Here is a 25,812-nt window from a genome sequence, read left to right as displayed (position 1 = left end):
AAGTTATTGTTACAAAACTATTAGAAACTTAAAGTAATCAGAGATCGCAAGAAAGTATCAAAATGGAAAAAATTAAATATCAGAGATCAAGACGATTAAAATTTGTCGAAGGTCATCAGGTTTAGAACTTCGACACGAAACTTTATCATTACATGCATTTTGCGACGCGAGACAAATGTCATATGCAACATATATTTTCTTAAAGGTAAAAGCAAAAGAATGCAGTGAATTGTCAGCTCGTGTAAGCAAGATCCAAGGTTAATTTTCTTATAAAAGGAAGTATATCTTGATTAGGATAATTTGCTTGAAATATCAGTACTAGATTAGTCAATACAGTTAGAAAGGATTTGAAATTAAACAGCATAGAGACATTCTGGTATGACGCAATGGATACCCTCTATAGGATCAAAAAGAAGGATCATTGAGACGTATTCGCTTCTAATAGAGTGACAGAAATTAGAACTTTCATATCAACCGATCAGTGGAGCCATGTACTTGGAGTTCAAATTCCGACGATCTTCTATCTCGGCGAAAAAACTAGTTAAAGGAAAATGCTGATTATGTCCTCTCTGGCTAAAATGTTCAAGACATAAATGGCTAAATTTCGAACAGATGCCAAATGAAAAAACTGTAAATTCAGAAAGAAGATTACAGTATCTTTTATAAATAAAGAGAAAATAGATTTCTTCCATCGAATAACTTCATACAAGATGATAATTAGAATTACAACATAGATTTATAGATTCTTCAAGAATTCTAGACGACCTATCGAGGAAAGCGACGGGCCATTAATGGCGGAAGAAATGAATATGCAGGAATATTATTTTAAAGAAAATCCAGGAAGATATTTCACACGTAACAGACGATGAACGACTGCTGTCTTTATCAACAGTTAACAATTTAGAAAAATAATTAGGAGTGAAGACAGATTTTTCTGCGAGAAGATGAAGAAATATTAAACTTCTTCTATTATTACCTTCCGATCACCAGGTTGTTAAAAGATTAATTATGGGAAAAACACTAAGAACTGGGACATGTCGGCGTACAGTACTTAGTAATCAGCATTATTGGTTATTTAAGAGTAGGAAAACAGTCAAAGACACACTCTGTTTGTAAAATATACAATGCGAAACCTGTGACTGTATCTGCAGGACTTTTACCAAAAGATCGTGTTCGAGAAGTGTTAGTTTTTGAAGTATTAGGAGTAGCGATTTGGTGTCTCCTGCGTTTAACAAAAGAATCTAAGAGTTGGACAATATTGTTTACTTCTGCCGTTTATCGAGCTGTTCGTATTGAGCTAGTAGCATGATTCTCTACAGAAGGTTTCATTCTAGCGTTAAGAAAATTTACTGCGAGAAGAGATACCCTAGCGTTACCTATTCTGACAAGGGAACAAATTTAGTAGGTACGGCTAACGAAATAAAATAAGTTGACTGGATCATCGTTTAAGAGAGTTACTTGGAAATTTAATCCACCAACAGCACCCTGGTGCGGTGGCTTTTGGGACTGTCTAATAAGTTATAATATGTTATAAATAATATGTAATAATATGTTAAAAAATATACTTCGATGTGTTTTAGAAAACACTCGTCTCGATTACGAAGACCTATAAACAGTACTCTGCAATGATGAAAATGTCATACATATTAGACCACTGACCTACATGTCTGAAGATAGCAGTGATCTTACACACTTAACTCCTATGATATTTTTACAAAAAGTAAAAGAAGTGGGATTCCCATATTTAGATCTAATCGATCCAAGGAAGGTTAATAAGCGTTGCACTTACAGACAAAGAATTAGGGAAGAGCTCAGAAAATGATTTAGAAATTAATATTTAGGACAGCTGAACGAATATAACAAGATTACAAAGGTGTACAATTTTGAGGAAGGGATATCGTCATTCTTAATGTGAAAAGAAACAATCGGTGCTTAGCCAAAGTGGTTAACATTTATCCTGGTAAAGACGGAAAAGTAAGTGTGGCAGACGTCAAGACTATACATGGGGCTTATTTGAAAGCTGTACGGAAATTTATCCGTTAGAAGTCAAAGACACTGACAAACTGTCAAAGAAGAACCATTCCGATATAGATATCAGTGATTGTAGTTCAACTCTGTACACGAATGCTACTAGTGATCCTGAATACCTTTACTCTGAATCTCAAAAGGTGCAGAATATGGCGAACGTTCTCATAACTCTGTAACTGTAACTGCAACTTTAATGGAGTAATTTAGTATATTATTTTGTATAAAGCTGTAACAAATCTAAAAACGATAAAAATTTCGGTATAAAATGAAATAAAATAAAATTACTTGAAATTTTGTTCTTTCATTTCAAATAAAAATATTACTCCATCCGAACGTAAAAAAATTAGCCAAACATTTGGATTAACGTTTCATATTATTTCAAAAGGCAGATAATATGCTCTGTTTTAGACAGTAGTTTATTCGATATGCTTTTACACTAATCGTAGCATCACAAGCAGCCGTATTGCTTTGGTTTGCGCCTGAAAGTTGCCAAGGAAACCAAGTGGCACCATAAACTATATTTTTGCTTTTCTCTCTTTCCAGATTTATGAGTTAAGAATCTAAAGAAACACGTATTTAGTTAACAGAAAATAATAGGAAACACGAAAAAATATACACAAATAAATATAGATTTATCGGTCTACCACAGAATACTCGAGTGTTGCCGTGTTCTCACTCTCCTGTGGAATGTATCCGAATGAAGATAAATTTCGGAGAAATAACTCCAGGTTTACACAATTTTCTTGCGCTGAAATGTTGCTGCGAAGAAGTTGCTGAAAAGGATTCTTCTTCTACACTAGAAATAGTCACAGATATATATTTTCTTTCGGAGTGAAAAAAAAAATCTCAAATTTCGTTTCATTTTATTTTTGTGTGTACTTACTTTATACTCATTGCCCTTTAAGCCTCCAACTAGTAAATAAATATTTTCAATACGGTGTGGCATAAATAGGGATTTTACGATGATAGATCTCAAATCGTGCCTTAGTCACACATAGGCGTCCTTTTACTGCTTCAGCCAGTGGTTATCAAACATTTTTGATTCGTAGCGTACTATATTCTTAATATTTTCGTGACATGCTAGTTTATATTTTTCTTGCCTTCCCTTTATATTTCTGACTATTTTACGGTAAAAGAACGGAATTTTGCTGTCTAATGTTTAAGGACCACTTTGCTTAAATCTTCCTTTTCTAGAAGTAGATACAAGTTTATATTCTTCTCAGAAATATATCAAATCCTCCTGTATAGAAGTGCAAAGAATAGCAGTTTGGTGAGAATAGTTTTCCTCACATTTAATATCACCAAACAAAAGCTCTGTAGAGGATCTAAAAAAATCGAGTAAATACTACAAAGTGGAATACTGAAAGGAGCTTTGTTTAAGTAATAAAGATAACATCATTATATTTTTATCACAATGTTTATATGAAATTTGCTTTTTTATGTTTCCGTAGATTTCTCCCGAACTTTAGAAGATTTAATTATGAGATTGGTTTTTATGCCATAATTTGTTTATTTGGCTTTATCTACATTTCTGTCTCTGTTAAGTTTTCCCACATTGTCCTCTGTAACGCAAATTTAGAAAAAGTGTATAGTTAGCCTCTTTTATTTGACTATTTTGACTTACCTGACTTCGGAAAATTCAGTCTTTTATCTTCTTATTTCAACTTAGCTCCGTCTTATACTATTCAGTTTTCTAATTTACTGAGTGCTATGTATGTCTTGTGTCACAAATTACCTTTAATGCTGACAAATAATTTTACTGAATTCTACATATTTCATGATTCTAGCCTAATAGTTATTTGAAACCTTAAGCTGAAAAAAAGCTTTTAATCTCATTGATCTAAAACATTTTAATTAGAAATAATTTTTTAAAAAAAGCTGTTTGATGTTTTTTAAAACATTTAATCTTTGGAAAGGTATTTTTTCGGTATATGAAGTATGCTGAATAATTTATTTTGATTTTAAAAGGATTTACGCACAGATTTTTAAAAGACTAGTTGGAAAAATAGAAAGTGGTAAGTCTTCTCTTTTAGATTCCAGTCATTTAGTCTTAAAAAATACTTATTCTCAATTAATCCGCTAAGTTTAATAAATATTTAATTATAAATTCCATTATGCTACAATATGCTAGGGAATTGTTTTTAGATCTTATTAGATCAATGTAGAATAATTCATAAATGAAGCATTATTTTCCTGAGTTTACAGGCATTTTTATATTAATAGTTTTCTGGCTTCTTATCTCTTTAAACGCAAAGTGTGAATTATCGTTATTATGATATTTTTGTTTAGTAATCCCAATGAAGTTTATACTACATTCTAGCTGAGCGATCGTACAAATATAAATTTTGATTAGCGCTTTTCCTTGTACAAGTTATTTGAATTTTACTAAAACATATGCTATATAATAAGTGCCACTGTATTTCTAGCAGCTGTTTTGTTTTCTTTGCATATTAGGTAAGCTTTAATGTGACTGACAGTTAAATATTTTACTTGTCACTCAAATTAAAGCAGTTTGCGAAATTAGTGTCAGCTATTAATCAATTATTATTTCTGAAAGGATTTAAATTTATTTGCTTTCGACTCTATTCAGGAACATATTTTCTTCGTCGATAATTTTGGTTTCGTATGATAGTTTTATTGAGTAAGTGTTCGAATTGCTTTCCTATGGACTGATAGTTTGGAATAACATATTTTTGCATACTGTATATATACACTGTCACATCTCTGAGATAATATATTTCTAATGAATTCAAACATCTCTAGAAGTTAAGTATCAGCAATCACCTGTCAAATATATAATCATCTGACATGACCTTTAAAGGAAACGGAAGAGTGCTTTTGCACAAACACAACAGAAACAGAATTTCGAATCGTGAATGACTGTGTGACCGAATTTGTATGTTTTAAATTCCATACTGAAAACTGAATGTATAAATTAAGAAATTAAAATTTTCATTATATACAATCTATACAAAATACGAGACATATATTTAAGGATGGCAGAAATTTTAATGATAAAATAATAACCATGCATTTAATTAAATATTTTTTCTTATAGTTCTCTTCAATCCAATCATCATTTAAACAGTAAAACACTGAAAGATAATATTTTTCTTCATGTTTTTTTTTTATTTTGAGATTGAACAAAAATAAAGGATTTTTTTCCTTGTTTTAATTTCAAGTTTCTTAACCAAGCAATTTATTCAGATGAGTAATTCCTCAGAATGAAAGATAACAGGAGTTTGTTCATTGGGACAAAGCATTCATCCTCAGTCAAGGAGGGAAACGCACTTATTAACATCAAAGAAGGCATGCTGGAAGGAGGTAGAAAATACCTTATGTAGTCTCCCTTTTAAAGGGAGACTGGGTATTAGAGGACCAAACCATCAAATCCTCGTTGTGACGAATTATTATCCGCCATCTTTTAGTTCGGGCGCCACTGTAGAGTCGTTAGATTATTTTGAAGCAGAAGACATGAAAAATGTGCAATGACTTCGTCGGGACTCAAACCTGGGCCTCTGAAATAGGCGCCGAGTGTGCTACTGTTACACCACGAAGGCATGCTAGAAGGAGGGAGAAAATATTTTATAATCGTAGTCGACAGATAATCAGAATTTTTTGTTTTAAAGTATTTATTGCAAACCTTAAGTAATTACATCCTCAGTGTTCAAATGGTCCTCGATCAATCGTTATGGAGCTCTAGTGTACTCAGAAGTGTTTCCAGATCTGATATCTAGTAAACCTACGCTTCAGAAAACGTACATCATGAGCCTTCTCATTTCGATGGAGAAATATCAGCAAGACGCGTTTCTCTTTTATTTCTTATATCAAACTCTAACTCTCTCGCCATAAACAAACTTTACAGAATGTCAGCTCCTCGTGAATATAGTGATGGGCTGATCCAATGATAATAACGCTCAATAATGATGCGGTGTATTTGACTGTGATTCACCGGATGTTTCCGCACTATCTTTGCGTGACTAGTTTATTTTTTCTTTCATTTTTGTGACTCTTGAACACAGGTGAAGAGAATCTTGAATTCTGGTCTTCATTTTTCACCGATTATTCACGATTCCTGCATGCCGGTTCTCATTTTGTCACACCATTCATATAGATGTGTACAATTCATGCATCTGTAACCAAACCGGATTCTAATTCGAAGAGAAGCTATATAAGTTTCACTACTTTGCTAAACAAAAGCTTCGGCGTTCTTATGCAAGACGCTTAGGAACATCTATCGTTAGCTTAAAAACATTGCAATACCTAGCGGGTACAGGAATGATGCCGACACTCAAATTTTGTACGAGGAGGTTTGGAACAACCTGCATACATATGTACACATACTCACATGCATACATACATACATACATAAATACATATATACGTTTATATATGCATACGTGCATATATGTACATTGCGAAAAAAAGGAGGGACATTTCTATATCTCCTGTTCTACTGGGCCGAATGACAAAATTCAAATTGCGTGTTTCATGTCTCGAAACCGCGATTCAGGATATATATTAGATTTATATATAGCATTCTTCTAACATATGTATTTTGACAAAATCCGGGCTTTTTCTGAAATAATATACCAATTTGTTTTCCCTATTTCGATATAATTATGCCTAGATTCCATATAATTATGCCTGGATATTAAATTTAGTGCGAAATTTACGGAGAAATTCAAAACTTTTTTCTCTTCACAATATTGTTTTCTGTTTGTGCCAAGAATATTGTGTATACGAGCCAGTTTCCTTAGAAAGTCCTCCGCGAAGGCATCCCTTCCCTTAGGCAGATAGCCCTCTAGGCTTTGTCATAATCACACACACACACTGTTCCAAGAATAATTCACTTGGCGAACTTCTTAATATGTGGTAACCAACTTTCCTTTACCTTCCATTATGCCGGAGCAGAAGAAAAAAGACGGAACCTCGTTCCTACCTTTTTACATTGCGCATGAACAGAAAAAAAGTCACATCGTTTCTACTTCCAAATAATTTTAGCAAAGTGTCTAAACCACATCTGATGTTTTATCGCTTTCACCAATTATGCCAAATTTCAAAAAGCGCCAAGATATAAATTCAAGTATGTCTTCGGAAATTTTGAATAAAAAACTGCAATTTTTTGAAGGTATGATTAGAAATACGTGTGCTTTAAGATCATGGTAAAAGTTTTATAGATTATAATTCAAAACGTTTTTTGAAAAATTTATAAAATTTATTTTAAAATAAAAATTAAAAAAAATAAATCATAAAAAGGGGTGAATTTTTTTTGGAATGAACCTAAATTTCGAAATGTGAAAGGAAGAATCAAATAAGTTTCTTAAAAAAAAAGGAGATATTAATAAATATATACCAAACTCAATTAACATTGAGGAGCTAAAATTTTGAGAGCTAATTTTTTAAAAACTACTTGAGTAATTTTTACAGAACTTGGTAGTTTGGTGTAATTTGAGTCGTAGAATTGAAATATGGAAAAAAATTGGTATGTTTTTAGAAAAAGTCAGTTTTTGTGTCAAAATACCTATATTAGAACAATGCTATATATAAATCTAATACATATCCTAAGTCGCGCTTTCGAAACATGAGAAACGCAAGTTGAATTTCGTCAATCGGCCAAGTAGAATGGAAGATATAGAACTGTAACATTTGTTGTATAGCGAATTTAATTTAATTAAGTGATTCATAAAAATCAAAATTCTAATTTGTAATTATTCAAAATTTGAGCTACACAAGTTTGGTTATATTCTTTTTTGGCTTATTAATTCTAGTGTAATATATTTTGGCTTTCCGAGTTTACGCGAACTGCGTCTTCAATCTTGTACACGCAAACAATGGATTTAGGTGAAATTTTCGCGTAATAAACTCAGTTTATCATGTCAAAAATTAATTTTATTTCTTAGTATTTAATATCATTAGTTGCAGAAAAATTAGCTCTTTAATTTGACATAACTTTCGTTTTTCTAACTTTAATTGCATTTCAGTTATGAGCTTTAATTAGTAGATATTTTCCGTTGTGCATTCTGATTTCGGTAATGGGGGATGAAATGCCCTTTTCCGGTTGAAAAGTAACTTTTTGCGAGTTTCAGCATTCTTTCGTTGGGACTGCTTGCAGGGTTGTTGAAATTCCAAATTTCCCCTTCCACAAGGCGTGGTTATTTTGGCGAGGGTTTGGCGATTTAGAATTTCCGTTGAGGTTTCGAAGTGGTGGATTTGGCGAGTTTGCTAACATGAGGGAATGCTGATGTTGCAACTATTTTAACTTTTGGCGAAGAGTGAGTTGTGCCAACTTGGCAGTCCAGCGTCCTCCCTTTTAACGGGTTGTTTAGGCGGACGAGGACACTTTTTGACTGTTTTCACTTGCCGTGAAGTAGGAGCTAGCCGACAGCTGATTTTGCTTCTGGAACCATGTTCGATGGCTCCAGTAGCCGTTTCTCGTAGCACGCTGCCCGAGAAAAATGTTCGGCATCTTTATAAGGTGAATTCCTACTGCATAGGTAATAGCCCTGAAAATGATCTGCAAATTCAATAATTTCTTTCAACATCGATGTTAGCTACATTTTTCGTTCTACTCATGTTTTTTTGCATTAAGTAAACAAATGCTTCCCACCATGGTTAACAGGCGTCGGTCGTGAAGATTCGGCATAATGCACTGAAATAGGAGAGAGCAACTTGGATCTACATTTAATGCCTTATTGATGGAAATTCATCTCAACCTTTTCCGAGTCTAATTCAACAAGGTAATGGTCTCCTGCCTTCACCGATGCTTTGCCTCCGTATGGACAATGGACAATTCTTCTTGCTTGGTGAACTGCCGTTTGCAATACATCTTGATTCGTAATACAGAGGTGTGCTGTTTCTGCTTCATCGGAAAACGACGTCCATTGTATTAGGGATGGTGTTGTCCTAGCTGTCTGTCTGGATGTAAAGCTAAGTGTTAAATTTTTTTGTGTTTGCTTAACTATTTGAAAAAATTTAGATTTTTTTTGGTTAAAGGACTGAATTAACTTAATTTGTTGAACCTTAATTTTTTTTTTTGTAGTTGATAAATTTATCCTAACTCTATAGAAATCATATTTTTCTTTGGTGTATCGATTAAGTAAAGGCATTAAATTGAATAAAGAATTATAGCCTTATTAAAATTATTGTAACTTAACGTAATAGTTAAGAAAATTAAGTTCTTCAGGAAATTATTTAATTGAATTCTTTTTTGTGTGTGTGTTTGAGTTATTCATTGTTGAGGTTGATTTGTAATAGTGCCTGTATTAGAGCATTTTTTTGCTCCTCTCATGACGAACCTTTTTTTTTTTTTTTTTTTTTTTTTTTGTAGAAGTGTAATAGTGTCACTACTTATCTTTATCCGGTTAAACCATATTTATTAATCAAAAGAAAAAATATTAAATGATAAAAATTATTATGTGCAATAATAGTATTTAAATGATGGTATTGAGTGCAATATTATGCAATATTTTTGTATTGATCGATTCTGTGTGAAGTGGAAAGTGTAACTTGTTAAATTTATTTTTTTTTTATAATTTTTCTCCCCGGGTAGGGTACTGTTCTCAAATTTATAGTATATTTTTTGGTATGTTTTACCAGTTTTTGCAATATTAAATTTTAATGTAGTTACAAGGTTGTTATAAAAAAAAATAATTACTCAGAAATGTTGGATGTGTAAAAACAATAGTACAACTTTTGTTGAATATATTTAGTTTTTTTTTTACTAATGGATATATACATAATTTGCTTCAATAGTTAAATAAATAAGTTTTTCTAGATCATTCAATGGTTAAATTTATTTTATGTGTTCATGATTTTTACCAGTCTTTTACTCAAATTGATTTAATGGTTAATCCGGAAGAAACACAACGCAAAATTTTCAACTTTATTGTTACTAGTATCTTATTGCTGAATTGAGTTTTATTTTATACGTTATGGTTAACTGGTAGGGTACCTTTTGGTAACTTTGGAAAATTTAAAGGTGAATTCAAAAACACCCATAACACATTTTTTTTTCGCAGTGTACATATGTACATACATACATACATACAAGATGTTTGTGTAACTATTTACCTAATTTAATTAATGTTAATTTCTGTAACTAAATAGTTTTTTTTAAAGTGATTGTTAAAAGTTTCGCTTTGAGCTGCAACCGATTTATTTTAATTTTAGGAAAGATTAATCTTTTTAAATTTTGAGGAGAAACTTAATTATTTAATTTGTGTTTGAAAACTTAATTTAATTTATGTCTGGTTTTATCCTTTCGATTAATTGTTGTTTGTTTGGTATGACCCTTAAGGTTTACTAATTTTAATTATGATTTTTGTTACACTTATTAAACTTAAATGGTTAAACTTAATTGTTTTGCTAATTTAATTTGTGTTTTAATTTCCCCCTTCCTTCCTGCAAAAGTATTGAATCTTTATTTTCTGACTCAAGTGATAATTTCGACAATTTTTAACTTAGAAAAACTCTTATGTAACAGAGAGAATTCGGTACATAGAATTGTTCAAAAGTATTTTTTTTTTTATCTAAGCCTGAATTTCTGAATTTACTTTTCACCCGTTTAAGAAAAATTTTTTAAGTTGACTTTTGTATCCATATGGTTTGAAAAAAAATATTTGTCTATTAGAAATGAGGCCGCGAGAGATGTTAGAAATTATATGCTTTTATAATGAAATGGATCCTCTGCTACGGGCGAAAAGTGGGGTTTTTCAGCCTGCGTTCCTGTTAAACAGGGGCTTGTGAAGAGGCTGGCGAAAAATGTTCGCTGTTTTCAAGGCGTGGAGGTCTGCGTGACTGAGGGGTTGGTCAGGTTGTTTACTTTATCTGAAGTCCTTGGAGTGCGAAGGAGCGATGTGTGCCAACTTTAGTAGACCACCTGTCAACGCTTCTTGAAGAGGCACCACTAATGTTGCTGGTGGTTGGCGACCTTCTTGAGTTTGTTGGATGAAAATGGGGAAACGTTTCTTTTCCGTGAAAGAAAATTGTTCCGAGAGAAAAAAAGAGTGTCGGCGGGACATTCAATGTAGACTGGAGAACCACGTTGTACCATGATTATTAGCGACTTGATTTAGTGGCGTTGAGTACTTCTAGCAATTTAGCTTTGTCTTGCCGGTTTCCTACAAACCATAGCCTTGCTTGCTCGTTAAATTATCCTTAAGCTAAATTACCACATTTAGAATTTGTTCAATGTACGTATTTCTGTTAAGCCAGAAGTGCTTGGCTTGAGTAAACCCAAGTTGGGAAACTGTTAGGTTTGTTTTCGAATAAAATAGTCTTATACACCCTTCTTGTGACTTTGGTTTCACAAGGCTAGAGGATAATTCTTCAATAGTCTTTTTATAGTATATGTTCCTTAAGAGGACTAGATTTATAAACTTCATCCGCGTCTTTCGCCATTTTGTGTATCTCACCGAATTAACTGAATCCAGTTGCATTTTTTCAATTATATGTTTTGTACTGATATTTATTCTTATGTATTTGATAATTCCCACTTCCTTCAAGAATTTTTATTAAGCATTTTTATTTTTACGGTTGGTTCAGTCATATGCCGTCCTCTTTTGATTTATCTGATTGTTTTTAATCACGTACTGATTGGTCCATTAAGGACCAATTCAATTTCCCTGAATTTCTTTAATTATTAATTATAATTACTAGTTTCTTTTGCTGTTACTAAGTTGTTCCATTAAGTAGCTCATAAACTGTGACTATTTGTTCTAATTCACTTGGCACAAGTCCTCTGAAGAATATGTTACGAGAAATTTAAATGAATTTCCCATGCCCTACCTTCTAGATCCCAAACGGCTTGCGATGTCATTGATACGCGCGAAACGTTTCTCTATCACGCGTTGTTTACATCACATCTCGTCCTTTTAATTCTATTCAAAACTACTTTTATCCCTAAAAATTTGGCTTCTACTGTGTTCTGGTACAATGCACAGCATAATGTATTTGGAATTGAACGTGCCTTGTAATATATCAGTAATTGTATTATATATTGGTAATTATATTTTGGAAATCGCACATTAATATTGGCATTTGTAAGGTTCTTTTAATATTTTAGCTGTTGTATAAGTAATTATTTAGTAGTTTTTTTCATTAGTCCGAGGTTGCGTTATAAGGTACAATAATTGTTTAAGTATTAGCAATTGTATAATTGCATAATGTACTCGACTTGTTATATTTATATAATGTACTGAATTTCGTAAGATGGAATATGTATTTTTGTTTCAGTTTATGCCTAAAAAAAGTGATAACTGAACAAAATATTAGCATGTAATCAGGATCGTATCTATTTAAGTTATATGCTGATGAAATATTGTGCATAGTAATTGTATAATGTAATAGGGATTATAATATATACTAGATATTGTAAGATGCATTTATCTAGTAATGTACACTCTTCATTTCAGCTTTAGTACACTCTTCAGTGTGTAGAGTTTATATTTATTTTAACTAATATTTATTTTAAGTTTAAGCTATCAGGAAATGTTAAGCCTTTACTTTCCCCTGGAATTGCCAATGCCAGAGTATGTAAATCGTAGTAGAACGCGCAGAGTATTCAAATTTTAGCAGAAGTAATTGAGTTTAAATAGAAGGGAAATGAGATTGTAAGTGTGCTAGAGTTTATATTTATTTTAACTAATATTTATTTTAAGCTATCAGGAAATGTTAAGCCTTTACTTTCCCCTGGAATTGCCAATGCCAGAGTATGTAAATCGTAGTAGAACGCGCAGAGTATTCAAATTTTAGCAGAATTAATTGAGTTTAAATAGAAGGGAAATGAGATTGTAAGTGTGCTTCTTGAATCACGAGCGTGTAGGTTGCTTGGTAGAAAGTTTAAGAACCGCGCGTTTCGGCCTGTGTGCCTATTTCGACAGTTCGTTGAATCTTTCAAATTCTTAATCAGAAAGTTTGCTGAATCTCAGCTGTATCTCAGAACGCGGTTAAGATAGTTACAATTATAGAGCCTCGTAGATAGTGACTTTGTTAGTTATGCATCTTGTCATTTATTTTTAGTTGTACTTTTCTATTTTTGTTTAACCGCCGGGTCGGCGTAGTTTGTGCGCGTCAAGCGAACTCAACTGTAATTTCTAAAGTGAAATAAAAAGGGAGTTAAACCCTTCTTAAGAGTCTGTGTAATTTCCAGTTCATAGCAGTCACTACTACTGCTGCTGATAAGTTGGGGCCTCCCAACATCACAAGTGTACTAAAGCTGAAATTGGTGTTGGGGCTGTTATTGCTTCAGGAAGTCAAGCGGAAAAAGGAAATTGAGCTCTTTTTGAGCAAGCTGCAATAATTAAAAGTATTAAAATTAGAGTATTTAATCAATAAATGATTAATAAATATCATAACTGTATTTGTAATTAATACACTTCTGTCATTTATCCGTAAATGTGCCAACTGAAATATACTTGCAAATGTATTAAATATTGGTAACTATGTAATGTACAGGTACAACGTATTTGTATAATGTACTGTATTATAGATGTACTTGGAAGTTTGTTTTTGTTTTTGCTTTGTATTATGCTCAGTAATATTATAAAGTATAGGAAAGTGGATAAAGTACTATATACTGTAAGATACATTTGCATGTGTGTAATGTATTAGTACTTGAAACAGGTTTTAGTATTTATCTAAGAATAAAAAAAAAAAAAAATCTTGTTAAGAAGTAGATTGATAAAACACTGTACTTGTACCTGCTGTATAATGCATTTCAATGTAAAAATACTTGTGAATAAGTAGATATATAATACATTGTTCTTCTACGTGCTGTATAATGCATTTTTGTATCAATATGGTACAAGATATTGGTAAATGTATAGTGTATAGGTATAAAGTGCAGGTATTGGAAGCATAAAAGTAGTTTCATAGGATGTAATAATTTTTTGTATAATGTTTTAACTCAGTTATGTTTTAGTACTTATTTAAGAATGTATTAGCATTTATTCAAGAATGTGCTGTGTATCTGTATTATGTAATTGCTCCACATATTTGAACCTATATTTTATATTTGTATTATGTATTGATAAGTATGCATGTATTATGTACGATGGGTAAGAGATACAGCTAATTAAGAGATACAGCTAAGAAACGCAGTGCTTTAATATCTTCAAGGACCTTAAACTGCTGAGTTCGAAACCAATTCTCTATGGATTATGTAATACTCTGTGACGGAAGCCAACTAAGCGGATTTCAGGATTTTAGTGGTCCTTAATTATTCTTCCAAAAATATGAAATAAAATTTATAATCTATTTTTGAAGTTTACTGTTCTTTTCACTTATTTTGAATACAGCAGGCAGTAGTCTTATAAAATTAATATTAGCATTTCATTTCGGCACAAAAGTTTCCTATTTGCGAAGCCATCTTTGGCAGTAAATTTTCAATCTTTGATGACGAAGTGATAAAGAATTTTCCCTGAGAACCCCATAACTGAACCCAGGTTAATTGTTGAACAGATTTCAACATTGTTATTGCCGGAAGAATTATGTACCTGAAACTTAAGAGTTGCCCAAAAATTATATGACATGTGTGTGGTTGCGTTTAAAATGACGCAGTTTAGAGAGATTTATTATAAGCATTCTACTACGCTTGGATAGAAGTATTGAGTAGCCAAATTAAAAAGGAGACTTAAGAAGCTACTGCAAATTAATGTTACCAAACTAGTATATTTTATTATAATAGTCATATACTTTTTCATAATAGACAACGATTGCTGAATGTTTGCTTGTTTGAAGATTTATTTTTCAAACTGACTTCATGGGATTGTCATCTGTAATAACAGAAATAAACATTTACGTGTGTATCTCAGTAATAATACCTTCAATGACGTTTGTTTCAAGAGGATGTTATAGACGATACTTCCAGGCGATTTCTTGGAACTGTCAGTTCTATTTTCCCGATAAGCAGTAATATGACATTTTTGGGACATCCTACTTCATTCTTCAATACAGAGAAACAAAAACAATAATTAGCTTTCATTAAGTATATTGAGAATCAGTTCCTTCAGCTAGCAGTTGAAAGTTTTGATGACCGCTCTATTATTTTTAATTCACATAGTTGACAGAATATATATATTTGATAATTATATGTGTATGAAATCAAAAGGAAGTAACAATTCTGGAGAAAACTAACGTAAATTTTTATGCAACCTTGAGTAATTATAAAATTTTAGGATCCACATGGTCATTATACGCACACATATTCTGTAAAGGAAAATCGAATACATCTTACAGCTAAGTTTAAATGCGTATCAAGTTGAAACAAAATCATTAATATTAAATAAATATGAGCATAAACAAATCCATTTCAAAATCAAATTTACTCAACAAGTAAATTCCAAGAATAATGTTGTAAGGTAATTAATTTTATAACAGTTATTTTAATTTAGTTTACCTTTTCTATCTTGCCTCGTTTCAACTTACAACTCCCTAGCCGAATAAGTTTTAAGAATTGCGTTGAATGCAAATGAGTAAGAAATAGTATCAAAGGAAAGTTCAACTTAACTTCGTGAGAGAAAGCTAGGATCCTGAGTAGCGCGCGTTTACCTTCGAGCTAATTCTCTAGAAGCTGTTACGCTCGGCCGTGTATTAAGTGTCTTTTGACAGTCGCCGGCTAGTTTATATTAAAGGTCAACTAGGTTAGATTTGTTTTAGCTTCGGCTAAGTCTCTTAGTTAATTATAGTTAGTTCTTATTTCTTATTTTGATTTTAAGCCCAAGTGGAGGCTTTGTTCTAAGCCTGAAGAAAGGGGCCGTCTGTTCATCTTATTTTGATTGAAATAAAGTAATTAACCCTTCTTGAGTTTACGATTCCTGTTCTTATGAACTAAGCGATAATTCTCTTAACAGTTCACTAGGTTCTTCGACATTTAATTTAGTAGCATAAAAGTGAGGAACTACAATGTATCTGAATAAAATTTGAATGAACTTCTTTCTTTCATAAAGTTCTAAGCAATATACTCCTAACTTAAATTCGAACCCAAGTGCATTAAAATGGTTCCGGTTATACAATATGCGAAATGCATGATTGATTTAGATGAAACAAATTTCACGTACAGGAATTAATTAAGGAAAATTAAAGCAGGATTTATACAGATAAGCATGGTGAAATTTTAAATCTACAGTGTTTAAGTATACTGTTCAATTTTTTGTTAATTGTTTGTCGCTGTGCTGCTAAATAATTTCCAGCTTTTATAAGTCATGTTGATTACTATAAATTCTAGTGACTTTATACCACTTAAATTGATCAAAATTGCACTCGTGCTAAAAAATAAGCAACAAACGCTAAAATGAAAAAGTATGAATGTACAAAAAAGAAATAAAACACACAGTTTAAGTATGAGGTAAAGGTTACATCACCAAATGCAAATAGGCAATCAAAATTAGCCTAAAACCGCAATCCCGCAGTCCCACCCCAACTCCTTGATTAAAAAGGGGTATGTCGGACTTGTACTTCAGTTCACAAGTGTAAAGTCTAACCCTAGCATGATTTATGCTTCACGCATGCGCAACGACAAGCTTCGTTGGCTTTTCCTGGCGTTCGTAATACAGAATTAGCAATGTATCATGATATTGGCAACTAAAGACTGTTGTTATTCCACTAAATTTTGTCTTATTGCAGAAGTCAAGCCTGAATATGAAGCTTGAAGCGTTGAAGAAGTTAAGCTATTACTAATTTCTTATATTTAGCGGGATTAGTATGGAAGATAATTTTGTATGTTTGGAATGTTCGAAGATCTATTTTGGATTACCACTAAAGTAAGATAAAGTAACCAAGAATAAGAAAAGAAAGGACCAAAGTATGTTATTGTTTTGAATGCTTGTTAAAAGAGAAACTTTTATAATAACTGTAAATATGAAATAAAAAAACAAATTTGTATAATGAGGTTAGATTAATTAATTTGCCTTTATGGAAAGAGGGAATTTAAAAAGAAATTTTATGATAACAGTAAATATAAGATGAAAGGTAAAAAAAAATTAATTTGAAAATAAATGTAAAATGCGGTTAAGTTAATTGATTATTGCACGTTACAAAAACCTACAGTATTAATTTAAGCAGTTTATAAACATCAACACAAATGAGAAAAGAATAACGTCCATTTCCCCCATACAATTTTCAAGTCCCAAGTAAATAAATTCTAGTATATTTGGGCACAAAGCTCACCCCATATTCTTTTCTAAATTCCCGGTAAATAATTGCTCGCATAATTGGGCATAAAGTGAAGAAATTGTACACAATCCGCTGCACTTGACTTAACACCAGGCTGAAGTCTGAATTCTAAATTAATCACCAAAACATACATAGATGTTCTTTGGCCAAGCGACGAAGGTTACTATGCTGAAAATATGCCTATTGCGCATGCGTAAAATATAAACCATGTTAGGGCTAGACGCTACCGATCACAAGAAGCGATAGTTCCGTGTAATTCGAGACAGCCAAAGCGGAAAAAATGAGCCTTAGACACCATCTTCCTAAGAAAATGCTTTGAAAGGCTGTCGGTAGGTTGGTAGCTGAGCGAAGAAAATCCGATGTTGCGAGAGAGCTGATTGACCGTTATGTCATCAGTAGGTTATGGAAGTGGAATCTTCACCAAAGGGATGAAACCCCTGTGGAAGACGTGGGTTTTTACGCCGGAGGATTACCAAAACGTATTGCATCGGTTGTATGAAGGTGGACTTTTGTAAGACCAATAGCCTATGGTTTGTGTTCCTTATCTCCATCGCAAATCATACTGGGTTGAACTGGGCCCTTGAACATCGCAGTTGGATATCAGAGCAGCCTGCCACGTACTGTTTGCAAATGAATCTCGATTTAATATCCAGAACGATTCCTGAAGGACAACGGTGTGGCGATAGGCAATGACAACGCTATTTGGCCCCAAACATTCTCGAAAGAGACCATTACAAATAAGGAATTTCGCATGCATGGACTGAGATGACAACGAACAGCCGCCCTGACCTCTACGTGATTCCAGGTGGTTCCATCATAGACGCTCGATATCGCAACGAAATTCCTTTTGATGCACCCATCAAAAGGAATAGTATTTACTACGGACCTCTGGTCACATTTTCCTGACAGTGTCAGAAAGGAGCAATTTAAAAATACACCAACAAGCACAGGTCATATTTTCTAAAGTCATTTCTGCCCTCCTAAAAAGTAACACATCTCCTGAACATCACTCTCAAGCATTCGACGTAAGCAAATTTTCAGTGGAGAAAGCAACACCCTCGACAGTTCCAGCTAATTGGCCCATCAGGGTTCAACAGAAAGTGATCTGAAACAAATGTTGTTCTAAAAAAGCGTCACTTCTTCAATAAATTTGAAATCATAACCCGAATCGCCTTCTTAAATGACATGGTGGATTACACATGCAAATAATTGACAAATATTTAGCTACTACACATCCTTACTACCTTACTACACATCTTTTTACCCCTGCAATTTGTATTGACGCCATATTTATGGGCGGTAATGGTGGGCGTGGCTAACGCGTAGGTGGACCCTTCATGTGGCGCGCGGTATCTGGAGACTGAAACCATTCCACATCTGCGTGGCCTATTAGATCACTCCATTTGAATATCATACAGCGTGCATAGCACATTTTAGGACGACGGATAGCATATCGCAGTGTGCCTCTAGGCTACGTCCACACAAATCCATTAAATAAGTAATGTTTTATTCTGCATTTTACCTTTGTTGCTTATTTTTTCAGCACGAGAGTAGTTTGATTGATACTGGAAAGCATCAAAACCTCTCAGTCCGCTCGCATAGGTGTTTCAGTCATGGATAGTGTTTATGAAATATTATGGGAGGAATATATTTTTTTGAATGCAATAAAATGAATATAAATCAAATTTTAAATCAGGTGAAAAGCAACGGCATAAAGGGATCTTAATAAATGATAAACCATAAGCTTAGTTTTTGGAAATAATTGACCAAAATGGTTCAAATTATAAATTGAACTGTTTTATAACAGCTTTAATTAATAACATTTTTCTTAAATGTCTAACTATGATAACAGAAAACTATTAAAGAACTCAAAGTGTATTCTAAAGTTTATGATTTAAACCCAATTTAAATATCCTAAAATTTTACATAAAATCAAAGCTGAATTAGCTTGAAAAATGGTATCGCTACATATTACACTATATATTACACCTAAATCGATAAATATAAGTTCGCCTTTCTCATAGACTTCTCAAAAAGTAAAACCTTTTCCAAGGCAAATTTAAACTGTAAGTCAAATATCTAGAACTTTAGAGTAAAAGCTTTCAAAAGAGCTATCTTCAGGGTCTCTAATACTTTATGTGCCAAAAGTGGATAGCATTAAATTCAAATTGTGCAAACAAACATAGACACCCAAGCAGTCTGATATTATTTAGTATTCCAAGCTTTTGTTTTAATGCCTAAGTGATGATGACAAGGAATTTAATTTTCTCACTATGTAATACTTGAAAATTATTCTATACATACAGCCATTTAAAAATTTCTTGAATATGACACACACAGAGATTCAGATAAAACGCTTTCATAGGATTACAAAATACGTTTTTTAAGATAAAAATGTTTTATACCTATTGCTTATTTTAACCTCCATAACAGTGAAACTCATAGCACCATTGCACTATCAGACATATTATCTTTCGATGGCATTATTACTTCTCGTTTTTTTTTTCAATCTAGGTAATAAGTTTAAATGCATCAAATGTAAGAAACTTCCTTTTACTGAAATTTGTATGAAATACCTATTTGTAATTATTTGCATTATTCTTATAAACATGGAAATATACGTAAAAATGCAATTTGTTACACTTACCTTCCATAGTTGTGTATCATTTACTGATCAAACGAAAAATTTCACTTCTGTAAAAATTATCTGCTGGAGATCCGTAGGGGATTTGTGGACATATGATATAACTTGAAGATTCCCTTCTTTTACTCGCAAGCTTTGCCAAATATCCCTGAGCAGAAGACATTATATAATCCTCATTTTTCAGATCTTAAGCACCTACTACGAGCTAAAGACATTTATTTTCTCGAAACTTAGATCTCGAGAAGTATGCATTGTCACGATTTATCATTTGAGCTCATTTATCAAACTCTTATGCCCACGCGTATTGCTAGGGAAGTTGCTTTTATATATTTAAGGAAGAAGGAAAAGAATTGAATGAAAGTAGAGAGTTGTGAATTTAAAATGTTAAATTAATACAAATTGCAGCTAACTGTGAATGCGTATAGACTGAAAAATCTTTCATACAAATGAAGACAAGTTATTTACTCGATTAAACTTTCTTAACAAAAATCTTTGAATGCCTTAAGCAATTCGAAATCTAATGGAGTGAGGTTCTAGACAAAGAACATTATTGTTCGATATAATCTAAACCTTCCAATGGGTAGTTGGAAAGACTGGGTATAACTCATAAGAATATAACAGTTTTCATATTCTCTGTATTAATACTTTGCACATAATATGATTATCCGTAATTCAGGTACTAAATCTCCGGATTAACTGAAGATTAATAGGAATTTTAACACATGTTGCTCAAATTGTATATGAGAAAGAAAAATATGTATTGAAAATATTTTTCAGTTTAAATAAAATCAAAATATGTTACAAGTCCTAAAATTACGGATTACAGTTATGTATAGTATCGTACTAATATAAAGTGCAAGCTGTTTCAACAAAATGAACGTCGTGATAACACCCATCAAAAGGAATAGTATTTACTACGGACCTCTGGTCACATTTTCCTGACAGTGTCAGAAAGGAGCAATTTAAAAATACACCAACAAGCACAGGTCATATTTTCTGAAGTCATTTCTGCCCTCCTAAAAAGTAACACATGTCCTGAACATCACTCTCAAGCATTCGACGTAAGCAAATTTTCAGTGGAGAAAGCAACACCCTCGACAGTTCCAGCTAATTGGCCCATCAGGGTTCAACAGAAAGTGATCTGAAACAAATGTTGTTCTAAAAAAGCGTCACTTCTTCAATAAATTTGAAATCATAACCCGAATCGCCTTCTTAAATGACATGGTGGATTACACATGCAAATAATTGATAAATATTTAGCTAATATATGATTGAGCAAATGTATGATATAATAGCTAATATATAAGTGGAAATTCACACGAAGTACAGCAATTGTACCAGTAAGCTATTAGAGATCCATATTATTGTATCTTCACAAACATAGATAGAATACTGAGTTAAAACTTCTCGTTAAATTGTCTCAAATAAAAGTAAGGTGAATAAGCAAAGTGTGCAGACGCCAGACATGAAAGTGCACGTCTTGCAACATCTTATTCTACAAGTGCGTGAGCTTTGGCTTCCAGCTTGGTGTTTGTCACAGTGTGATGTAGAATGCCTTACATGAGGCACTTCGGACCTCGGATTTCTCGAACTTGAGCCGAGTGTTCTGATCATTACACCACGAAGGCATGCTAAAAAGACGGGAGAAATATATTACATACTCCCCCTTTTAAAGGTCGAATGGCAATTAGGGGACGCAATCGTCAAATTCTGGTGGTTAAGCAACATTATCCACCATTTTTTCAGTTCGGGCGCCACTTGTAGAGACATTAGGATTTTTTTCGTTCGGGATACATAAAAAAGTAAAATTGCTCTCGCTGGGGCTTGAACCTCGGACATCTTGAACCCGCGTTGAGTGTGCTGACCATTACACGACGAAGACATGCTAAGAAGTGTGGAGAAATACCTTATTTACTCCCTCTTTTAAAGGGCGACTGGAGATTAGGGAACCCAATCGTCTAATCCTGGTGGTGGGGAATCATCATCCACCACTGTTTTTAGTTCGAACGCCACTGTAGAGATATTAGGTTATTTCGCAGCAGGAGACATGACAAATGAGCAGTGCCCTCGCCCGGACTCGAACCTCTCGACTACTCGCCGAGTGTTCTGACCATTACAACCTGAAGGCATGCTAAGGAGGCGGGAGAAATACCTTATATCTCTTCACCGGACCTAAATCCATTAGATGTCATCTGGAGACACATCAAATCCTGAATGTAGGAGACACCTAAGTATTTCGAGGAAATTCGCCTCATGGAAATTGTTGTTACAACACACAGCTTGACATCTAAGAGGTTAAGAAGCTCGTCTTAGGTACACTAGTCTTTCATTAGTCGTTGTGAACCATGCAATGGCATCTTTAGACGTCACTCAAAGCATCTACTTTGAATTATTCTCTCATTTGAATGGGATTGTGGAAGCTTATGCTTTTTAAAAATTTTCTTTCTTAACTCTTCAAAGCTCGAATTGTACATTTAGGTTTATGGTTTTCTGACACTCTGAGTAGAATGCCGCCCTAGGTTTCGATAAGTATTATTCGTCTGAAGGTGTACTATTACCCCTCTAATTTTATTATGTGAATTTACCACGCTGTACATAGTCTAAAGAGATCAATTCGGAAAAATTAATCTTAAAACAAACAAAAACATCGTGTACAAAATGCAATAATCAGTGCACCAACAAAATCTGTGCATAAAAATTAAAAATCAAATTTAGCAACAATCCCGGAGTCCCGTTAGCTTCATGAGTACCTGAACTTTAATGTAAGGTATTATTTCTTGAAAAAAGACAAACAAAAAATGAAAAAACTTGGAAAATTAATTAATAAGTATCAGAAATTGTATAGTCAACATAAAAAAAGGAAAATACAATCCTCACATCATTTAATAGAAGTATCATCGGAGCCACGGGCTAAATTAAAAAAGCTTTTAAGGTAAACAGCAAAATTAATATTAATTTATTTATATTTATATAAATTCCTCAAGAGACTGCAAGCTAGAAAGTTAGAGAAGTTTAACGTCTTCTGACTGAAGATGTGTTAATCTCGCCAACGTCTTTATTACAATATATATTACAATTTATGTTTAAACAAATAACAGAACGTAAATACCAGATCAATACAATATAAGCCACACATTACAGAGCTGAATTTACAGACACAAAAATTAGGTATACAAGAAATATCACAAATATTAATCAAACTAATTAACAGTAAATTTCAGTTTCTTTTGAACATGTAGATTCCATTAAATTTGACATAGCAGTGCTTCCTCGATCCGTTTGTACTAGCTTGTCTTCTGAATGTACTTGGGGAAATAATTGAAGTCTTTCAGCATCCGCACCTGGGCATTCTCTAATCACGTGAAGAGCGTCCACCTTTGTGATACCACATCTACATAAACAGTGTATTACTTTCAGATTAAATCTATTAAAATATCTTGGAAACGCACTGTGATTTGTCATGACTTGATTGGGAAAAAGTTTGAAAAATATGCCTTTTCTGAGACTTTAGGGAAAAAATTAAATGTAGCTCTCTTAGTGTTATATTCAGTCCATCTTTCTTGCCAGATTTTCATTCCTTTTTTCTTGGCTACACACTACGTAGCTAACACTACGAGTTAAATAACTACGTGGGGTTTTGCATTCAAATTGAAGAGTTTGAATCAATTTCTCATTTTGATACTTCGTCAGTTTTTTAATTTCCAATGGTCTTTTTGGTGCTCTCGGATCCACTGAAGCCTCGTTTTCGACTTTGGAAGTATCTTTTTAACTTCTAAAACATTTCTATTTAAGATATTATATTTATCAATTGATTTTGATACAGCTTAACTATCTGAATAAAGAATTGTCTTTAGTTTGTATTTTTGATTCACTGTAATGTTTTTATTAATACTTTATTTTTGCTTTTAATAAAGCCATTGTTTCAGGCTGGTAGGCTTGAACATTTTTTTAGAGAGAAAAAAATATCCTCCTTTAAATATGCCATCGTCATAGATACAGAATCCTGCACCAGTCCCATCATCATTTTTTCATCCGTCCGAATATACTTCAAAGCCTCTATCATTTGGAGAACTCAAATCCTATTTAAATACTTTAATCTTGGCCGAGCGTTGTGACCATTTCGAGACTAGGCTTTCTTCTTTACTAACATTTATACAGTAAGTTTCAAAATCACACCAACCTGTACTCCTCCTTTGAGTAGCACTATTTATGTCAAGTTGCATATGTAGTGTGTTCACACTGCTAGAATTTGAAGGGATGCGGTAGATACTGTTTTATAGCATCTTTTCATTGCTAATAAAGCTATTTTTAAATAGTGTTTGCTTTTTCCTTATTTTAACTATAGGAGATTTTCCCCATGCTGGATTACCATAAACAACTATTCTTTCTATTGCTGTTTTGTATAATTCTTTAATAACAGTTTTAGAGTCTTGTCATTCGAATTTGTATATTGACAATCTTGCTTATCTTTGCTTTTAAGCAATCCATGTGAGGTAGTCGTGTTAGGTATTCTTCAATAATTGTTCGGAGATATTTAATCCCTTTCTGTCTTTTTATAGTTTTATCATTCATCTTAACTGTCGAGGCGGTTAATGCCATTTCATGCTTTTTAGTTGTTATACACATCGAACTTTATTTCTCCGGACAGAATTCAAGTTTTCATCTTTGTGCCCTTCCCTGCAACTTTGTTGGAACTTGTTTTGCTCTATTTTGAACTTGTACATGGGTACAGCCAGTTATCATAAATAGAACATCACCATGGCTTGTAATTCACACCATCGCCATGTTCCATTTCTAAAGCAGAGTTCATAACAATATTCCAGAACATAAGCCCTCAATTAGAACTTTGTACAGAGCCTTTTTCTTAAGATCTTCTAAACATTTCATTATTCATTTCATATTGTATTTGTTGATTTTTATTCCCTCTGCAATTGTTCTTTATATATTTACTGGGCAACCAAGCTTCTCTAACTGTACAAGAAGGAAAGGCAACCAGCAGTTATTAAATACAATTTTCATATATATATATATATATATATGGGATGAGGTTAGGATTAAAGTAGAGGAAGGCAGTGGCATTTGATAATGAAAGAATAAACATGATTATGGTATGTACAGAGTGAAAAGAAGTAAAATGAAAAGTTCTATTCATCATGAAACAGAATTACATCATCAAGCAACATTGTCGAGCGGCATAGTTCAGTTCCATCCATCGTCACGTCATAACTTCATCGGCATGCAAATCTGTCCATTTCCTCACACAGCTTGAAGAAGTAGCTCGCTGCTGTAGCTGTTGCCAGATTTAGGAAAAGGCGGTTGAGTTGTAGGAGCGAATGTCCACACGGCCATTCTGCCTTGCCAGGCGTCCTCGCCTGGGGGTTGAGCTGAAAAGAAAGAAAAAAAGAACAAAAAGCAGAGAAAGTGAAAAAAATCAGTGCCCAGGTGGCGAATGTTAGCTTTGTGCACCATCGGTTCATCTTATCATCACAGTTTGACATCATAATGGTGTCTTCATGGCGTATCTTTCGTACTTCGTAACAATCAGAGAGATGAACTGTCTCATAAGGAGCGAAGATTTTGGGACGAAGTTTAAGTCCAAGTTTCAGTTCAAGTCGAAGTGGAAGTGGAAGTTCAGGATGGATTGGCATTTGGTCTCCACGTTTATATTTGCAGGCAGGTTTGCGACGTTTCTTATACTGTCGTATATGTGCTTGCTGTAAACAGAGGGGGTTTTGTTGAGCTTCAGTGCAGAATGCAGCTTTTTCAACATCATGCTGTGTCAGCAATTTTATTGTCTTTGAAGTTCGTTTAAATTTTCTTCGCTTATACTTCCATGCTCTTTTCTTGCGTTTCTTTGGGCTTGAAGCAGATAAAATGTATGAAATAATAATTTTTCATCCAAGTATTCCAGCATTCTTTATTGCCTCAAAAGCTTCAACTAGAATGCGAAAGACAAGTAGTTTCCT

The sequence above is a fragment of the Stegodyphus dumicola genome, chromosome X2 (assembly GCF_044657685.1).
Source record: "Stegodyphus dumicola isolate Sdum_Otavi_A_Nest chromosome X2, ASM4465768v1".
NCBI classification, from domain to species: domain Eukaryota; kingdom Metazoa; phylum Arthropoda; class Arachnida; order Araneae; family Eresidae; genus Stegodyphus; species Stegodyphus dumicola.
Note: the sequence above shows the minus strand (reverse complement) of the source record.